This window comes from Bos mutus, chromosome 3 (assembly GCF_027580195.1).
Source record: "Bos mutus isolate GX-2022 chromosome 3, NWIPB_WYAK_1.1, whole genome shotgun sequence".
NCBI classification, from domain to species: Eukaryota; Metazoa; Chordata; class Mammalia; order Artiodactyla; family Bovidae; genus Bos; species Bos mutus.
In genome coordinates, this window is record NC_091619.1 from 60651800 (window position 1) to 60670352 (window position 18553).

Here is an 18553-nt window from a genome sequence, read left to right on the forward strand (position 1 = left end):
CCTTCCACACATGGCAATGTTCTAGTGTTACAGATGTTGCACATCTTATGGAAACTCATTTTCTAAATGAAGGTACTCTGAATAGGTTGATAAAAGGAGTGAATTAGTTTGCCTGTGTTCTTGAATAAGAATGGACTCCAGATCTTAGAAATAGAAAACCTAGATAGGAAAGAAACTTTATACTAATCTGCTTTACAGAATACTTCCCTTCTGAGTTCAAGGTTTACTTCTTTCATCATTGGTATGGTCTTCTGGGGAAAGATGCAGCAAATACTTATCACTACCTTCTCAAAACTGTAACTAGTAGGTGTTCAATAAGGCAAGTTTCATATTCAGTTCAGTGCAGTCGCTCAGTAGCGTCTGACTCTTTGCGACTCTATGGACTGCAGCACACCAGGTTTCCCTGTTCTTCACCATCTCCTGGAGTTTGCTCAAACTCAGGTCCATTGAGTAGGTGATGCCATGCAACCATCTCATCCTCTGTCATCACCTTCTCCTCCTGCCTTCAATCTTTCCCAGTATCAGGGTCTTTTCCAATGAGTCAGCTCTTTGCATCAGGTGGCCAAAGTATTGGAGATTCAGCTTCAGTATCGGTCCTTCCAATAAATATTCAGGGTTGATTTCCTTTGGGATTGAGTGGTTTGATCTCCTTGCAGTCCTAGGGACTCTCGAGTCTTTTCCAACACCACAGTTCAAAAGCATCAATTCTTCGGCACACAGCCTTCTTTAGGGTTTATGTTGGAGCCTTGAATTTCTGTATTTTTTTCCTGATAAAAAGTACATAGCTCTGTGAACATTTTAAAATCACGTAGGTTATGTGGCAAAATGTCTCAGATTGCTACTCTTTAGTACCTATTGCCAAAGAAGATTCACAGGTTAATATAACTGGAGTTTCCTCAGAAAATGTTGTGAGAGATAGTGTAGTCAAAAGAACATCAGCTCACTTTGGTTGAAAGACAGAATTTCTGTCTGTATGCCAAATTCTGGCATACAAAATTGAATCCTAGGAACACTGTTTGGTGATACGGCTATGTCCATTACAAAGGTGAGATTCAGAAAGATGAAATATCTTTTCAAGGTCACAGAGCTAGTTAGCGAGAGAGAGGGATTTGCATTTTGGTCCATCAAATTCAGAATCGGAGCCAGCAAGATCTAGGTTTGAACGCTCCTCCTGTCACTCACTGGCTGTGAAACTGGGGCTGATTTCTTAACTTCAGCAAGGTAGGTCTCCACTCAAGTATCTTTAAAATGGAGAGAGTGCCTACCTCCCATACCATCCAAAGGTTAAATATTGAGACAGGATATGTTAACATGCTACACAGGAAGTCTTCCCTCTATGATCTGCCTTGAATGAGCACTCTCCTGAGGCCCTAAGCTAGCTGCTGCAGAAGGCACACTATTAGATTCTCTCCTCCCACAGTGTTGGGGATACAGTGGGAGATGGAAGACAGTAACTTATTAAAGGATGTTTTTAGATATTTACCCCAATATGTGAAACAGATAAAAAGGTGATACTCTGTTTAAAGAGGTGTGGGTGTGTGTAAAGAGGGAACCAGTCCACCCACTCAGCCTTTCCCAGCTGCCCCAGGCATCGTGGGCTGCTGCCTCCTTTGACCCTGGGGCTCTGAAAACAGTCATTAGGCGAGATGGTCTCTGGAGGACTTTCAAACATAAAAGCCTAGTTTCTACTGTATGTCCGCAAATATCTGTACTAAAAGGATAACTATAATAACCTTCATAACATATATGGCCCTTCAACTCAGACAGATCACAGTTGCTTCAACCATGGTACCAGAGAAAAAGGTGGCCTTTCACAAGAATGGATAAGATCTTAAGAGGCTGAGATCATCACTGAAGAGGAAGGAGAGGAATGAAATGCATTTTAATGGGGATGTATCAGGAGGAAAGGCAAAATAAGACAAAAGAAAGGAAAAAAAATTACAAAGCATCTTTGAAACGTGTGACTGACTGAACCGGAGCTTCAGGTATAGGAAGTAGGAGAGGTGAGACTAGAAACTGGAGGAAATAAAGGACTATGTGAAGACATGGGTTTTGGAGACAGACAGATGTGGGTTTGAGTTCCCGTTCTGACAGTCACTAGTTGAGTGAACAGGAGAAACTGATTTAACCTCTACAGCCTTAGCATCCTCTTCTGAAAAATGGAGCTGTATATATTATACTATTACTACTAAATAAAGGACTATGATAACACTTACTGAGCACTTACTCTGTGCCAAGCATGTTTCTAAGCATTTGAAAGGTGTGAACACAGTCTTCACAGCAACCCTGTGAGAAAGATAGTCACTGTCACAATTCTGCAGATGAGGAGACTGAGAGGAGACGGTGGCAAACCTGTCTAGCCAGTCACTTGTCACACAGTTAATAAGAAGGGGATTGGAATCCAGACATTCTTGTTCTGGAATTCATCTCATTATTAGAAGTTTAGCCCTCCATCTCATATAGTATGATGAGAATTAAATGAGATAACACTCACAATATGTCTGTAATGGAGTTCAGGACATGCTACCCCAAAATGTGGCACCTTGGGGTAGGAATGTCTTAAGCCACAGGAGCTTAAAAAAAATGGCAGAAGCAAGGAGGTCAGAATCCTCCCCTCACCCCTTGTTTTTTGAATAGACCATAAAACCTTCGTGTGAGAGGTGCCCTCCTTGGGCCTAGAGGAAAGGAGCATCCTTATCGCAGAAGAAAATGGGACACTAAGAACTCTACATTCAAGGCTTGCTAGGCTTCCCCGAGTTTACTACACTTACCTCAGTTTCATTAAACTCATAGTTTTAGATGACCACTCTTCATCAAACTTAGAAAACACTTACTCAGGTTTCTTTCTCTGGATCTTCAGTGTTTCTATGTCATATAAAACTTATGTTAAATACGTATCAGGAACGGAGTAAGGGTATAACTGAATAAATCTTAGCCTGGAAAAAGAGAGGAAGAGTTTGAAGCCAAGGCATATGAATGCTCTTGAATTCCGTACTTAGGAGTAGTTTTAATATTTCCCAATTTACAATTTTCAATTACATGTGGGGTTGCAATAAGCTTGTGGTATATCAGAAATGTGATTTAGAAAGTTTCAGCTTTTAGGATATACCAGCTTATAAAGCAAGCATTGTAGACTGTTTACACTTTTATTTTGATAGTCATTAAATGGTCCCACAGAAAGGTGTTGGCAGTGGAGATGGAAAGGAGGAAACATAAATGTTAAAGCTATTGCAGACACTGAGATGGAAGGTGGAGCAAACAAAAGATGACTCAGGGTTTCGAGGCTGGGTGACTGGGAGAAAGCTGCTGATGCCATTAACAGACACAGAAACCAGGGAAAGAAGCTGGACCTTGAAGGAAAAAAAAATGATGATTGCATTTTTTACAGATTGAGTTCGAAGTGATGACAAATTATTTAGATGGAGATACACAGTAGAGAGTCAGTTTTGGAGGAACTCAGCTCCATTTAACAAATAAACACAGCATCTAAACATTTATTCTTAGGACATCCTTTTTGATTAAACATTTTGAGCACATTCTCATTTTACATATAAAAGTGTATATATATATATGTGTGTGTGTGTGTGTTTATAAATTTCATACAAGTTTGTACATTATAAAATATACACTTAGAAAATAATAAATAGAAATAGAGATTCTAATTTTTTCCTATGCCTCCATGGATGCTTTTGAGCACCCTCTGTTAGGCAGGTACCCTATTCTCAGAGATCACTGAACTATCTTAAATATTTCCTTCTTCAGTGTTGAGAAGGAACCTAAATGCTTTTGCACTGAACAAAATGACCTTCTATTGCTTTTTTTCCTATGAATGAAAATTTCCTCCTTTCAGATCTCTTAACATCGTGCACAGGAGGAAAGGGGCTAAAGATTTCATTGTCCTGTAAGGTGTCACTTGTGTGCATTAAAGTCCACATATAAGGATGTTCAATGTAACATTGTTAATAAAGGTGAAAATAACCTAAAAGTCCATGAGAAAAGAGAAGATAATACAAATTATGATACATATTATTTTATGAAATAAAGAGTTCAGATAAACCTACAATACTGAGGAGGGATGGGATCTTGAAAACATATTGTTAAGGTAAAATGTAAGTTTCTATAGAGACAATATCTTATAATGAATACCCATGATGTATCAAGTACTTTCAATATTCTTTTAAGTGTATATGAAGGGGCTTCCCTGATGCCTCAATGGTAAAGAATCCACCTGCTAAGCAGGAGATGTGGGTCTCAAGCAGGAGATGAGGGTCAGGAAGGGTCAGGGTCAGGGTCAGAGTTAGGAAGATCTCCTGAAGAAGGAAATGGCAACTCACTCCAGTATTCTTGCCTGGGAAATCCCATGGACAGAGGAGCCTGGCAGGCTACAGTCCATGAGGCTGCAAAAGAATTGGACAAGACTTCGTGACTAAACAACTTATATGTATATATATTTCATTGAATGACACTGAATCTGAAGCAGTCTGTAGATCAAGTACTAATTTATATGAATTACAGAGACCAGAGAAATATGTTGGATAACACCAAAGGAATGCAATTAATAAAATCCAACTGAGGGGATCTATTTACTACAAATGATCAATTGATTCACTTTATTAAAACAAGTTATAATAATTTAATAAGTGAGAAAGAGCTGGATGGGAACTGTGATTAAATAGACAAAAATTCAAAACTGGAAAAGCTGAACTATTCAAGACTCTGCTGCTGGAACGGATTGGAGACAGGAAGAGAAGGGGATGACAGAGGATGAGATGGCTGGATGGCATCACCGACTCTATGGACGTGAGCTTGAGTGAACTCCGGGAGTGGTGATGGACAGGGAGGCCTGGTGTGCTGCGATTCATGGGGTCGCAAAGAGTCGGACACGACTGAGCGACTGAACTGAACTGAACTGAAACTATTCATGGATGTCCACTAGAGTAACAAATTATGTCCTCTTGTTGCTTATTCTTTTTATGGTGATGTGTTCATATTACACATATGCTATTTGTGTAATTAAATATAATATTAAAGAGAAAAAAATAGAAACATATTATGTATAGGGTGATACGGCAGAATGGAAGTTCTAGGTATGTTAGGATGAGAATCTCATTTGTTAACAAAGCTGAAGATGAATTCACATTTATAAGGATATTATGTTCAGAACTAATTATATATTTTCAGCTAGGAAACTAGAAATGTAGTTCATTTGCAGAATGAGTGAAGTAAGTGTTTTTTCTAAGATTACTAAACACTCAACTTTTTTTTTTCTGTTGGATTTTCAAATAGAAAAGACAATTTTTTGTTAATTGAGATCTCTGATACTTGGGCTTAAATCCTTAGATACTATAAGAAAATTACGTTAGCCATGAATAGGAAAGTTATTAACCACTGAGATGAAAATCTCCTGTTCAATGGTAGGAGTATTCTGTTATTCAAACTGATGTCAAAACATAACAAACTGATGCCAAAATATAACAGACTTCCAGTTCTAAAGGTTGAGTGAGCTCAAGAGTGGTGGAAACTTACAATTAAGTGGAAAATTAGTATTGTTTCCCCTGGTGGCTCAGACGATAAAGAATCTGCCAGCAGTGCAAGAGACCTGGGTTTGATCTCTGGATCAGGAAGATCCCTCAGAGAATGGAATGGCTACCCACTCCAGGATTCTTACCTGGAGAATCCCATGGACAGGAGAGCCTGGTGTGCTGCAGGCCATGGGGTCACAAGGAGTTGGACACAACAAAGTGTGAGTGACTTTCACACACACACATAGTTTTGTTTGGTGTTCAGTTCAGTTCAGTTCAGTCGCTCAGTTGGGTCTGACTCTTTGCGACCCCCATGAATCGCAGCATGCCAGGCCTCCCTGTCCATTACCAACTCCCGGAGTTCACTCAGACTCATGTCCATCGAGTCAGTGATGCCATCCAGCCATCTCATCCTCTGTCGTCCCCTTCTCCTCCTGCCCCCAATCCCTCCCAGCATCAGAGTCTTTTCCAATGAGTCAACTCTTCGCATGAGGTGGCCAAAGGACTGGAGTTTCAGCTTTAGCATCATCCCTTCCAAAGAAATCCCAGGGCTGATCTCCTTCAATCCTCTATATTTGCTTCAGATCTTCTTTTCCAGAATCACATCTTTATTTGGTCACTTCATGTAAGTTTGCAAAAAATTTTGCTTACTGAAACACCATTATAAATAAGTGCCATTATTCTATTAAAATTTTTTTGCAGGAAGAATATTTGCTTTGTGGGTAACAATCTGTGAATCTATTAGCAAGTCTTTGTCCCAATTCACTTTTTGAAGCTCTTTTCAACATATTCTTGGTTTCATGTTTAGATGTTAGTAGAGATTATAGGAACTGTGCACTTATTTTTTTCCCCTAATTCTTGTAACTAGTAGAGAACTGAAGTGAAGAAAGAAAAAAACCCAGTGTGCATCTTTCCTTTTCCACGACCAACAATTTCCAAGCTATTTTGCAAATATAGGACAGCTGCTTTATTGAGCTAAAAAAACACTACAAAATGTAATGATAGCACTTTGGACTCTATTCTGATCTCCTTAAACTCCACACAGCTTGGATTTTTCTGTAATTTTAATGAAAATGTGGCATGGCACATCTCTCTCATTTAAATTATGCACTGTCAGTATTTTCCTTCTTTGCAACTGAAGCACTTCTTGGGAAACATGCCAGGTACAAGAGGGAAGGGTGAAAGCCAAAAATAGAAGATGAAGGGGGGGCGGGGAAAGGAACTGGACTAAACAAACACACTCTCCTCACAGCCATATTTTTAAAGACTTGCAAATCACGGGAAATAGGGTACAGAAGTTCAAGTAGGATTAAGGTAGCTTTAGCAAGCCTAAATGGGGCTAAATAGAGGTCAGAATAGGGCAACAAGTCAAACTTTATAAACTCATTTGATTTGTTAAAAACTAACACAAGATTTCGGAGAAGGCAATGGCACCCCACTCCAGTACTCTTGCCTGGAAAATCCCATGGACGGAGGAGCCTGGTAGGCTGCAGTCCATGGGGTCGCTAAGAGTCGGAAATGACTGAGCGACTTCACTTTCACTTTTCACTTTCATGCATTGGAGAAGGAAATGGCAACCCACTGCAGTACTCTTGCTTAGAGAATCCCAGGGATGGTGGAGCCTGGTGGGCTGCCGTCTATGGGGTCAAACAGAGTCGGACACGACTGAAGCGACTTAGCAGCAGCAACACAAGATTTCATTCATTTTAATAGGATATCAGAATGCATCTTACTACTATTTATCTACTTAGGTTTTGATAGTCATGTGGAAAAGTCGACCATATTTCTTCATACCAGTGACAGTTTTTCAATTAATGAAGCCCTCTTCCTTTACCTGTCATGTTCCTCTTTTGTTTTACAAAGGTCAGTCATTCATTTATTTAGCAAGTATTTATTCAGAGCCAGAGTGAAGAACAAGACAGCTTACTGTCACATATGTTACAAGTCCATCTTTTGTAGAATTCACATATACATAGACATGAAATTCCCTTGGAAATAGGTGATTTAAAAAAAAATAGGCACCATATTTATGTGAGAGATACCCATATAGATTTGGTACCATTTTATATATCACTTTTCACATTCCCGGCACAATAAGTATTATTATCTCCCTATTTTACAGTGGAGAAAGGAGTTTCAGAAGGGTTAAGGGAATTGGTGCTCATCATCTTTTAGTGGTAGAGCCGTGACTTAGAGCTGGGCCTTCTGACAGGGAATTAGAACTTTCCTCATCATGGTGCAGAGGCTGGGAACGCTGTCTCTGGAATCCAAAGAATTTGGGTTTGACTCACAATCTACTCCTTACCATGACCTTAGGCAAGTTGTATTCTAAGCCCATTTTCCCTAAAATGGAGATCATGAAAAAACCTCTCTCCAAGGTTTGTGGGAATGTCTTCATTATTTATAATACAGACTTGTGTTTAACACCAAGTCCAGACCCAGAAATGGTTCGGTAGGATAGACTAACCCATTCTTTAAATAGGATCAGAAATTCTCTATTAATTTTCTAATGGAACTCTTTAAAAACAAAGTCTCTGTTAGTGGAGTAAAAGAAAGAAGATGCCCTGGGAGAACAGAATGGAAATTAAATGTTAGTGTATCATATGGTCATGGCTAGTGCTGAGAGTAGGGAGTGTCTAAGGAAGTCTAGGTCCTCAATTCAAAAACACTTTTTTTTCATATAATAAGATTCCTTTAGGATAAGTCAACAGAAGTTTCAAAATACTAATCTTTGGGGTAGTAGGAACAAAATGATAGCTTTATCTGATAACCTTGTTATAAATTCTTTTAGTCAAATAATATCTTGTTTGAGATTTCCTGTACAGTAAGAAGGAAGAAGGGAATTTTGGTGCACTTTAGGGTTAGGTTGGGTCTAGAAGAGGAGATTAGGTAAGTGGTAGAATGCCTTTGGTCAGGATGGTGGAAGCCTGAGGGTGCTTGGGTTAAGGAGAGGCAGGGCTTTCCAAAAGTGGGGAGAAGAGTCTGGAAAATGTGGGAAAATTCCCAAATCAACTTCTTTTATTTTGTGAAGTAGGTTGGAATTGATAACTGCCTGATGTCAATAAAAGTCATCTCCTAGCTTGCCTTTGGCACTGCTGGCATGGTGCTGATGCCTGATCTGGGATACTTGGTTGGTGCAAACCCTGCAATATAGCACAGCATTCTGGTTCCAATTGTCCAAGGGGTTGTGCAGGCAGACACTTGTCCAGTGGGATGAGTCAGAATGCCTGTGAGTGCACAGATTATTTTCTCTCTGAAACCTGCTGGCATTCATTATTTAAATTATACCTTTAAAGATCTTGTCTGAAATATTTCCAGGTAAGAAAATCAGGAATTCCTCTTCCCCAGGAGCATACTTGGGCAGAGATCCCTGAACTGAGCACTAGAGTTTTGAGTTTGAATCCCAGCTGTGCCTCTTGAATGGATTTCAGTTTCATGATCTATACAACAGAGGAGTCAGATGTGTTGGTCTGTGACTGTCATCCCTTGAGTTGGTGTGAACCAGTCATTTTTGATATAAAGGTAGTTTTTAGTTTGGCTCTAAATTAGTAGCCCCTTGTTTCTTATCTCACTGCTGGCTCTAGGATATAACAAATATTTGCTGTAAAATCTCTCCCTTTCAGCCTCTATTTAGCAGCAGAAATTCCCAAAATACTGGCTTATCAACTGCTCCTATCATCTCAACATTTGGTTGCCTTTGCATTTCGCCACCCAGTGACCGACATCTAAATAGGTAGAGGTTGCATAAAAAGAAAAAAGGCAGAGTTAAGTCAGAGCTGAACTGCAGATCAATTGCTTCAATTTTAACCCAAAGCAGGGCTGTGCTCCTGGAAGGACTAAGATTTATTGGTTTCAACACATGAGGATGTAAAATGTGCTGTTATCGCATCTCCCCAGAATGTATACTGGCCCCAGCCTGGGGAAGCCGCATGTAATAGCAACTTCCTAGTTGCTTTGTCAGTCCCACCATCCATTTTTGTGTGTCCAGATTTCAGTATGTTACCCAGGAATAGGTGCTGTCTTATTGGGAATGAACCTTCAACTTTAAAGCATTTATGACTGATATTGCTGTGACTGATATTATGGTTTAGATACTTGGATATTAAATGCAGTGAAACCTCATGAAACTCAGAATTTTGCATTTAAACACAATGTAAGCTTTCATATCTTCTGCTTCTGTTAGGTCCATACCATTTCTGTCCTTTATCGAGCCCATGTTTGCATGAAATATTCCCTTGGTATCTCTAATTTTCTTGAAGAGATCTCTAGTCTTTCCCATTCTATTATTTTCCTCTATTTCTTTGCATTGATCCCTGAGGAAGGCTTTCTTATCTCTCCTTGCTATTCTTTGGAACTCTGCATTCAGATGCTTATATCTTTCCTTTTCTCCTTTGCTTTTCACTTCTCTTCTTTTCACAGCTATTTGTAAGTCCTCCCCAGACAACTATTTTGCTTTTTTGCATTTCTTTTCCATGGGGATGGTCTTGATCCCTGTCTCCTGTACAATGTCACGAACCTCATTCCATAGTTCATCAGGCACTCTATCTATCAGATCTAGTCCCTTAAATCTATTTCTCACTTCCACTGTATAATCATAAGGGATTTGATTTAGGTCGTACCTGAATGATCTAGTGGTTTTCCCTACTTTCTTCAATTTCAGTCTGAATTTGGCAATAAGGAGCTCATGATCTGAGCCACAGTCAGCTCCCGGTCTTGTTTTTGCTGACTGTATAGACCTTCTCCATCTTTGGCTGCAAAGAACATAATCAATCTGATTTCGGTGTAGACCATCTGGTGTTGTCCATGTGTAGAGTCTTCTCTTGTGTTGTTGTAAGAGGGTGTTTGCTATAACCAGTGCGATCTCTTGGCAAAATTCTATTAGCCTTTGCCCTGCTTCATTCTATATTCCAAGGCCAAATTTGCATTATTCCAGGTGTTTCTTGACTTCCTACTTTTGCATTCCAGTCCCCTATAATGAAAAGGATATCTTTCTTGGGTGTTCGTTCTAAAAGGTCTTGTCGGTCTTCATAGAACCATTCAACTTCAGCTTCTTCAGCATTACTGGTTGGAGCATAGACTTGGATTACTGTGATACTGAATGGTTTGCCTTGGAAATGAACAGAGATCATTCTGTCATTTTTGAGATTGCATCCAAGTACTGCATTTCAGACTCTTTTGTTGACCATGATGGCCACTACATTTCTTCTGAGGGATTCCTGCCCGCAGTAGTAGATATAATGGTCATCTGAGTTAAATTCACCCAATCCAGTCCATTTTAGTTCTCTAATTCCTAGAATGTTGACGTCCACTCTTGCCATCTCCTGTTTGACCACTTCTAATTTGCCTTGATTCATGGACCTAACATTCCAGGTTCCTGTGCAATAAAGATGGGCTCGATAAAGGACAGAAATGGTATGGACCTAGCAGAAGCAGAAGATATTAAAGAAGAGGTGGCAAGAATACACAGAAGAACTGTACAAAAAAGATCTTCATGACCTAGATAATCACGATGATGTGATCACTCACCTAGAGCCAGACATCCTGGAATGTGAAGTCAAGTGGGCCTTAGAAAGCATCTCTACGAACAAAGCTAGCAGAGGTGATGGAATTCCAGTTGAGCTATTTCAAATCCTGAAAGATGATGCTGTGAAAGTGCTGCAATCAATATGTCAGTGCCATAGGACTGGAAAAAAACTCAGCAGTGGCCCCAGGACTGGAAAAGGTCAGTTTTCATTCCAATCCCAAAGAAAGGCAATGCCAAAGAATGCTCAAACTACTGCACAATTGCATTCATCTCACACACTAGTGAAGTAATGCTCAAAATTCTCCAAGCCAGGCTTCAGCAATGTGTGAACCGTGAACTTCCAGATGTTCAAACTGGTTTTAGAAAAGGCAGAGGAACCAGAGATCAAATTGCCAACATCCACTGGATCATGGAAAAAGCAAGAGAGTTCCAGAAAAACATCTATTTCTGCTTTATTGACTATGCCAAAGCCTTTGACTGTGTGGATCACAATAAACTGTGGAAAATTCTGAAAGAGATGGAATACCAGACCACCTGACCTGCCTCTTGAGAAACCTATATGCAGGTCAGGAAGCAACAGTTAGAACATGACATGGAACAACAGACTGGTTCCAAATAGGAAAAGGAGTACGTCAAGGCTGTATATTGTCACCCTGCTTATTTAACTTCTATGCAGAGTATATCATGAGAAACGCTGGGCTGGAAGAAACACAAGCTGGAATCAAGATTGCCAGGAGAAATATCAATGACCTCAGATATGCAGATGACACCACCCTTATGGTAGAAAATGAAGAGGAACTAAAAAGCCTCTTGATGAAAGAAAGAGGAGAGTGAAAAAGTTGGCTTAAAGCTCAATATTCAGAAAACTAAGATCATGGCATCTGGTCCCATCACTTCATGGGAAATAGATGGGCAAACAGTGGAAACAGTGTCAGACTTTATTTTTCTGGACTCCAAAATCACTGCAGATGGTAACTGCAGCCATGAAATTAAAAGACGCTTACTCCTTGGAAGGAAAGTTTGACCAACCTAGAAAGCATATTGAAAAGCAGAGACATTACTTGCCAACAAAGGTTCGTCTAGTCAAGGCTATGGTTTTTCCAGTGGTCATGTATGGATGTGAGAGTTGGACTGTGAAGAAAGCTGGGCACCAAAGAATTGATGCTTTTGAACTGTGGTGTTGGAGAAGACTCTTGAGAGTCCCTTGGACTGCAAGGAGATCCAACCAATGCATTCTGAAGGAGATCAGCCCTGGGATTTCTTTGGAAGGAATGATGCTGAAGGTGAAACTCCAGTACTTTGGCCACCTCATGTGAAGAGTTGACTCATTGGAAAAGACTCTGATGCTGGGAGGGATTGGGGGCAGGAGGAAAAGGGGATGACAGAGGATGAGATGGCTGGATGGCATCACTGACATGAGTCTGAGTGAACTCCGGGAGTTGGTGATGGACAGGGAGGCCTGGAGTGCTGTGATTCATGGGGGTTGCAAAGAGTCAGACCCGACTGAGCGACTGAACTGAAATGAACTGAAACTTTCATATATGTATATTCACTGCTAGGTGTTGCATACTTTAAAGTGAAGAGAGTATATTATGTGCTGGAAAGAATCTGAATTTTAGACTCCAAAAGATTTTGTCTGAATTTAGCTGCTGGTGCTTTTACTTTGAGCATGATATTCAATCTCTCAGTTTCTACTTTCTCTTGGGAATAATATATATCTCAGAAGATATTTGTGAGTATGAGTCTCAGATATGTGTGGGTATTCAAAAATATTGTTTTATTATTTACTTAATAATAATTACAGATCCATTTTAGAACAGAAGAAATTACTTTCATATATATACAGTGTCTTAATCTCATGCCACATTCTGAGGCTGGTATAGCATTTTATCTTCAGTTAGGAGATAAGAAAATTGAGGTCCAGAGTGGTTGGGGTCAGACTTTTCATCAAACTGATTCCTAGACTCAAAGATCTTTCTCAGAGGAAGAATATTTACTAACTGAAAAAAAAAAAAAAAAAGAACAGAACTGTTTTATCAATCCAAGAAAAGACCTGCTGAATGTCTGAAATGTATGTCTCCTTTCTTAAGCTTGTAGGAAATATTTCTGATTTTTAAATATACAACCATGCTGCTATGGGGTTCCTGTTAATATAAGTGAATTTTGTTGCAGATTTCTAGTATCTCATCTTTCCTCAACAACCATATCATACTACTTTTCAAAAGGGTTTAGCATATTTGTTATTTAAATTCTCTGATGTTGAGATGATCTGAGTAGCAGTCAGCATAAACAAGTGTTTTCTAATGAGAAAATCATGATTGTCCACACTTCAACAAGTCTTTCCTAGTGGTTCATGGCCAGATCTTTAACAGCGTGATTTCTGAAGCTGTGAAATGTTCCTAGTCCAAGACATAATTCTCCTCCTATATAGTTCTTTAAATTGCTCTACAGCCTTTTATTCTGCAATTAGAGATGAGGCTTGAAGTGCAAATATCCACTAGAATAGCAGCTAAATGACTTACTTTTGTACTAAAGCAAGTGACATAGATTCTTTTTTAAGGTAACATTTACTGAAAAGGAAGGGCACTGGCCAAACCATCATTAGGGTATTAGGAGGGATAGAGACCAGAAACTGTGATGAGAAGGTCTAGCACAGGAAAGAATGAGTAAAATCAAGGATAACATTTTCACCCCTTAGATTGAAGTTGTTCGGTAACATCAAATATTGGTGAGGTGTGGGGTTTTCTGCTGGTAGGAAGGATGAGTTGGTATAGTGGTGTTGGAAAAATGTGCTGGTGGTATATTAAAACTCAATATCTCATCAATGAGAAATCATACATATGACCAAAAGCAACATGTAAGGTTGTCCAATGCATCATGCTTTATTATAGCATGATGGGAAAAACAGTCTAAAAGTCCAGCAAAGAAAGAATAGTTTCACAGAATAGAGTACATTTGTATCACAACATACTAGGTAGTAGCTGTAGAAAATGAAAACAATCAATGTGTACTGATAAAGAAAGATATTTAATATGTGATGTGAGGTTTAAAAAAAATTAAATCTATCTCCTTTATTATATATTCTTATATTCCCTATATGTATGGAGATGCATAGAAAAATTCTGGAAAACATACTTAAAATGGATAAAGTGATGAACTCTAGGTCTGAAATCGGGAGGCAGAAGATGAAAGATTTTAGAACTGTCATGCTAGATTTTTTTTTCACTGGGATGCACTAAGGTATGTAAAAGGATAAAGGATGCACTGCACATGTATTAATATGTGATTGACAGGTATTCTGAAAATCTAAAGTGAATCATTGAATGTGAGAACTATTAGCTGCTCAAAATGTTTTAAGCACAAGCTGCTCCTTTCTTAAGAGTGAAGAATTTGCTGAAGATCACATTGCTTAGTTGTGTTTCAAATAGACTGCCATCTTTGACCTTCTGATTTTAGCTCTAGTACGTTTTCCACAATTCTGAGCCTCGTCTTAGGAAGCGCATTCATCTTGCTAAAGGTCTTTGCTATGCAAATGTAAAGAAGTACTCTATAGGAATGTGGGATAAAAGCTTAGGGCAGGGACAACTGGCTGACTTTACCTAGTTCAAAAGGACAAAGGATTGAATTTACCTGGCTCATATCCTACTTTGGTTCCGGTTAGAAGAGCCTGTTTTATATCTTCTTTTTAAATTTTCAACTAGAAGAGCCTGAACACTGGAAAGTAGAGGAGAATAAGCCAAGAGGATGGTTCTTAAATGTGCTTTTTATGATTTTTAAACTTTAATAATATCCGCTGAAGCTCTGATAGCAACAAGAAGAAAATGGCTTTGCAAAGAAAATTTACTAAATTTTGTTTAATTGAACAACTAAAGGACATTCAATTGCAGTTTAGTGGAAAGTGCATTCCAGATTAGGAGATCTGGGTTATATCCCAGTTTGCCCCATAAAAGTTGTGTGGAAAATCTGAATGTGTGGGAAGAGTGGTAACTTCTTACCTAGGTCTCTGGTAAAAATAAATATGATAAAATGTTTGACTGCTGCTGCTAAGTCGCTTCAGTCGTGTCCGACTCTGTGCGACCCCCATAGATGGCAGCCCACCAGGCTCCCCCATCCCTGGGATTCTCCAGGCAAGAACACAGGAGTGGGTTGCCATTTCCTTCTCCAATGCAGGAAAGTGAAAAGTGAAAGTGAAGTTGCTCAGTCGTGTCTGACTCTTAGCGACTCCATGGACTGCAGCCTACCAGGCTCCTCTGTCCATGGGATTTTTCAAGCAAAAGTACTGGAGTGGGGTGCCATCGCCTTCTCCAAAGTGTTTGACGACAGCTGCCAAATTGATAAAAGTGCACAATAAGTTCTTATTGAATTGAACTCTACTATTCTTCAGTATGGAGAAGGCGATGGCACCCCACTCCAGTACTCTTGCCTGGAAAATCCCATGGATGGAGGAGCCTGGTAGGCTGCAGTCCATGGGGTCGTGAAGAGTCAGATACGACTGAGCAACTTCACTTTTACTTTTCACTTTCATGCATTGGAGAAGGAAATGGCAACCCACCCCAGTGTTCTTGCCTGGAGAATCCCAGGGACGGCAGAGCCTGGTGGGCTGCCATCTATGGGGTCACACAGAATCAGACATGACTGAAGTGACTTAGCAGCAGCATTCTTCAGTACTCATTTCAGAATTTGTATAAATTAAAAACAAAGAGGAAGATACGATGTAGTGCTGGTAACAGAGAAGACGTAGCACACTTTGGAACACTGATCTTAGAATTTTGGAATTTGTAGGCGCTTAGACACAATTTTAGTTATCTCAACAGGCTCATTTTACAAATAAGGAAATTGAGAGCATGAGAGGTTAAATCACTTGCCTAAAATCACTTAGTGGGGTAGAGCCAGATCTTCACAGTTTCACTCAGTTAGTTGATTTTTCAGAAAGTTCAGTGATGGTTTCTTTTTAAGAAAGAATGCAGCCAAACTATGGGCTTCCCTAAAGGATGCCAGAAAACATCAACTGTGGAACACTAGGTAAAGAGACTCTCAGTGAGTGAGAGAATTTAGTATTTACTTCAACAGTATACTATCACCATCTCAACCATTTGTTACATCAGCAAACTGACCTGCTGCTATTAACACTGGTGGGAGGGGGTTTGGGAAGTGGGCTGTATACCTGCCTCAAGGTCTCCTGGTGCAAAATATGGAAGAAAAAGTCAAAGACTAGGAAACAGGACCTTGGACTGGTTAACCGATGTCACTTAGCTTATTCGATCATCAGAAAACTGTCGTTTATCTTTTAAAAAACACCTTTATTTTCCAATTAGTTTTTCTAGTAGGATTGCCACATGTTTGATAGCTAGAGTGATGCAGTCCTGTATTTTACATCTCTGGTAAAATAAGAAATTAAAGAGAGCATGTAAAGGTTTAAAAAATTATTTAGACTTCATAAATATTTGTATTAAAAAATACATAACACTATTATGTAGACAACTGTGGTACCTTTTATAAGATACTTCCTCAGGCCCACAAACTAGACATTCACTAGTTATACTGTATGTTGAATTTTAAATTAATACTTTCATAATTACTTCAGCAATATACATGATTCGTCTCTTAAATGCTGCCATAGAAAACATTTTCAGTTTTCAATGTGTTGAATTGTGTGTGGACTGACTATACAGAATGAATTCAAACTGAAATTTTTGTGTTTTAATCAAAATTCCAAGCAATTGTTTAAAAATAATTGTTTCTAGGAATATAAAATAAATCAACATTTCACAGCCAATATAAATATAAAATACCAGCTGAAATAACCAATAATTTTAAAATATTAAATCTTCATTCCCAATCTCCTTTGCCAAGTCCCCTATTTTTGAGGAATACATCTGGAAATTCTATATTTTAACATCAGTAGAAGCTTTTTCCAGTTTTTCCTTTTTTTCTTTTCCAGTGATGCTAAATAGAAGAAAGGGTCTTTGGAACCAAACCAATTTGGTTTCAAATTCTTTATCCACTACTCACTAGCTGTGGAACCAAGGTCAAATTATTTTACTTCTCACTGTTCTCTTCAAAAATTGAAAATTATAATTCCTACCTGGAAGGGTTTTTTAAGGGTTATGGGAAATAATCACTCCTTTACCATATGGGTATACAAATACCTATGAAAAGCACTTAGCATGATGCTTGACTTGGAATGCGCTCAAGTTTTGGACTACCATCCTCTTCCTCTTGGGTCAGTCAGCATAGTGCACCCAATCTGTTTTTAAAAACTCCCCAAAGGATTTCAGGGTCAAGTAAGTGTTTTTTTCCGGGGGTTCTACACAAGTAGAGCCTCTCTTTGATCTAAGAAAATGCACATTTACATATTGCAGGTTCTAAGGAGGCATAATCTGATGTTTTTCAGTTTTATTTGAGCACAGATTCTTTAATCTCTAAAGAACATAAATTAATGGTTCTAGGGAACTCAGTTTGGGGAAAACTGGGCCAGAAAGTGGGGAAGTATGGGTAATGGTTTTAAGGCTCTTGAGAACAAGGAAAAAGCTTAGAAGAAAAAAATAAGGACAGCTTGTGTAGCATCCATTCCCATTAGAGTTTCCTCCCTTTTTCCAATTAGAGTATGGGTCCCTTAGAGGAAGGCTTTCAGACTTTCCCATCAAAGTACCCCTAAAGCAAGGGACACTGAACACTTATTTTATCAGGAAAGCCCGTGAGAATCTCCCATGTTACTCCATAAGACATCTGTTTGTTTAAATATAAAAATAAAAATTTTAATTATTGAGAAGTAAATGACTGAATACTTTCCTAGACACACACACACACACACTTTTTCTCTGATCAATTTTACTTTCGTGAAAGATGTATCATATTTGGTGCTTATTGGGTACACAAACGCAAACTACCTGGTATAATACTGAGCAGGAGTACATATACTCTAGTATCAGAGGCAGGGCCTTGAGTCAGCCAGTCTACAAATACTGACTGTGTTCTCCAGCCTAGGAACTGTTTTAAAGGCTGAGCAAGTAGGTAGAGAGATTTTGTACTTTAAAGGAATTCTCATAAGTTGTGTCGCATGAATGAGAAATTTTTACAATCTTGTGTCTCATGAATATGTGTGGGGGTTTGAATGCTGACCATGATGGGGGAAGAAGTGAGACAACCAATAAACTCATGAAATAGCAAATAAGGTAACTTTTAGCACCAATTAACACTATGAAGAAGACACAACAGTGATGGAGTGACTGGTGGAAGCTACTTGAACCCAGAGGGCCAGAAGGTTCTGTGAGGATGAAGTATTCTGGCTGAAGCCCACGCATAAGAAGGATGCCATACAAAGGGTTGAGCAAAGAAGTTTCTCAGCTGAAAGCTGAACACTTAGAAAAGCTCGAGGATTGGAAATGGCTTGTTATGTGTCTTGCTGCTGCTAAGTCACTTCAGTCGTGTCTGACTCTGTGTGACCCCGTAGACGGTAGCCCACCAGGCTCCCTCGTCCCTGGGATTCTCCAGGCAAGAACACTGG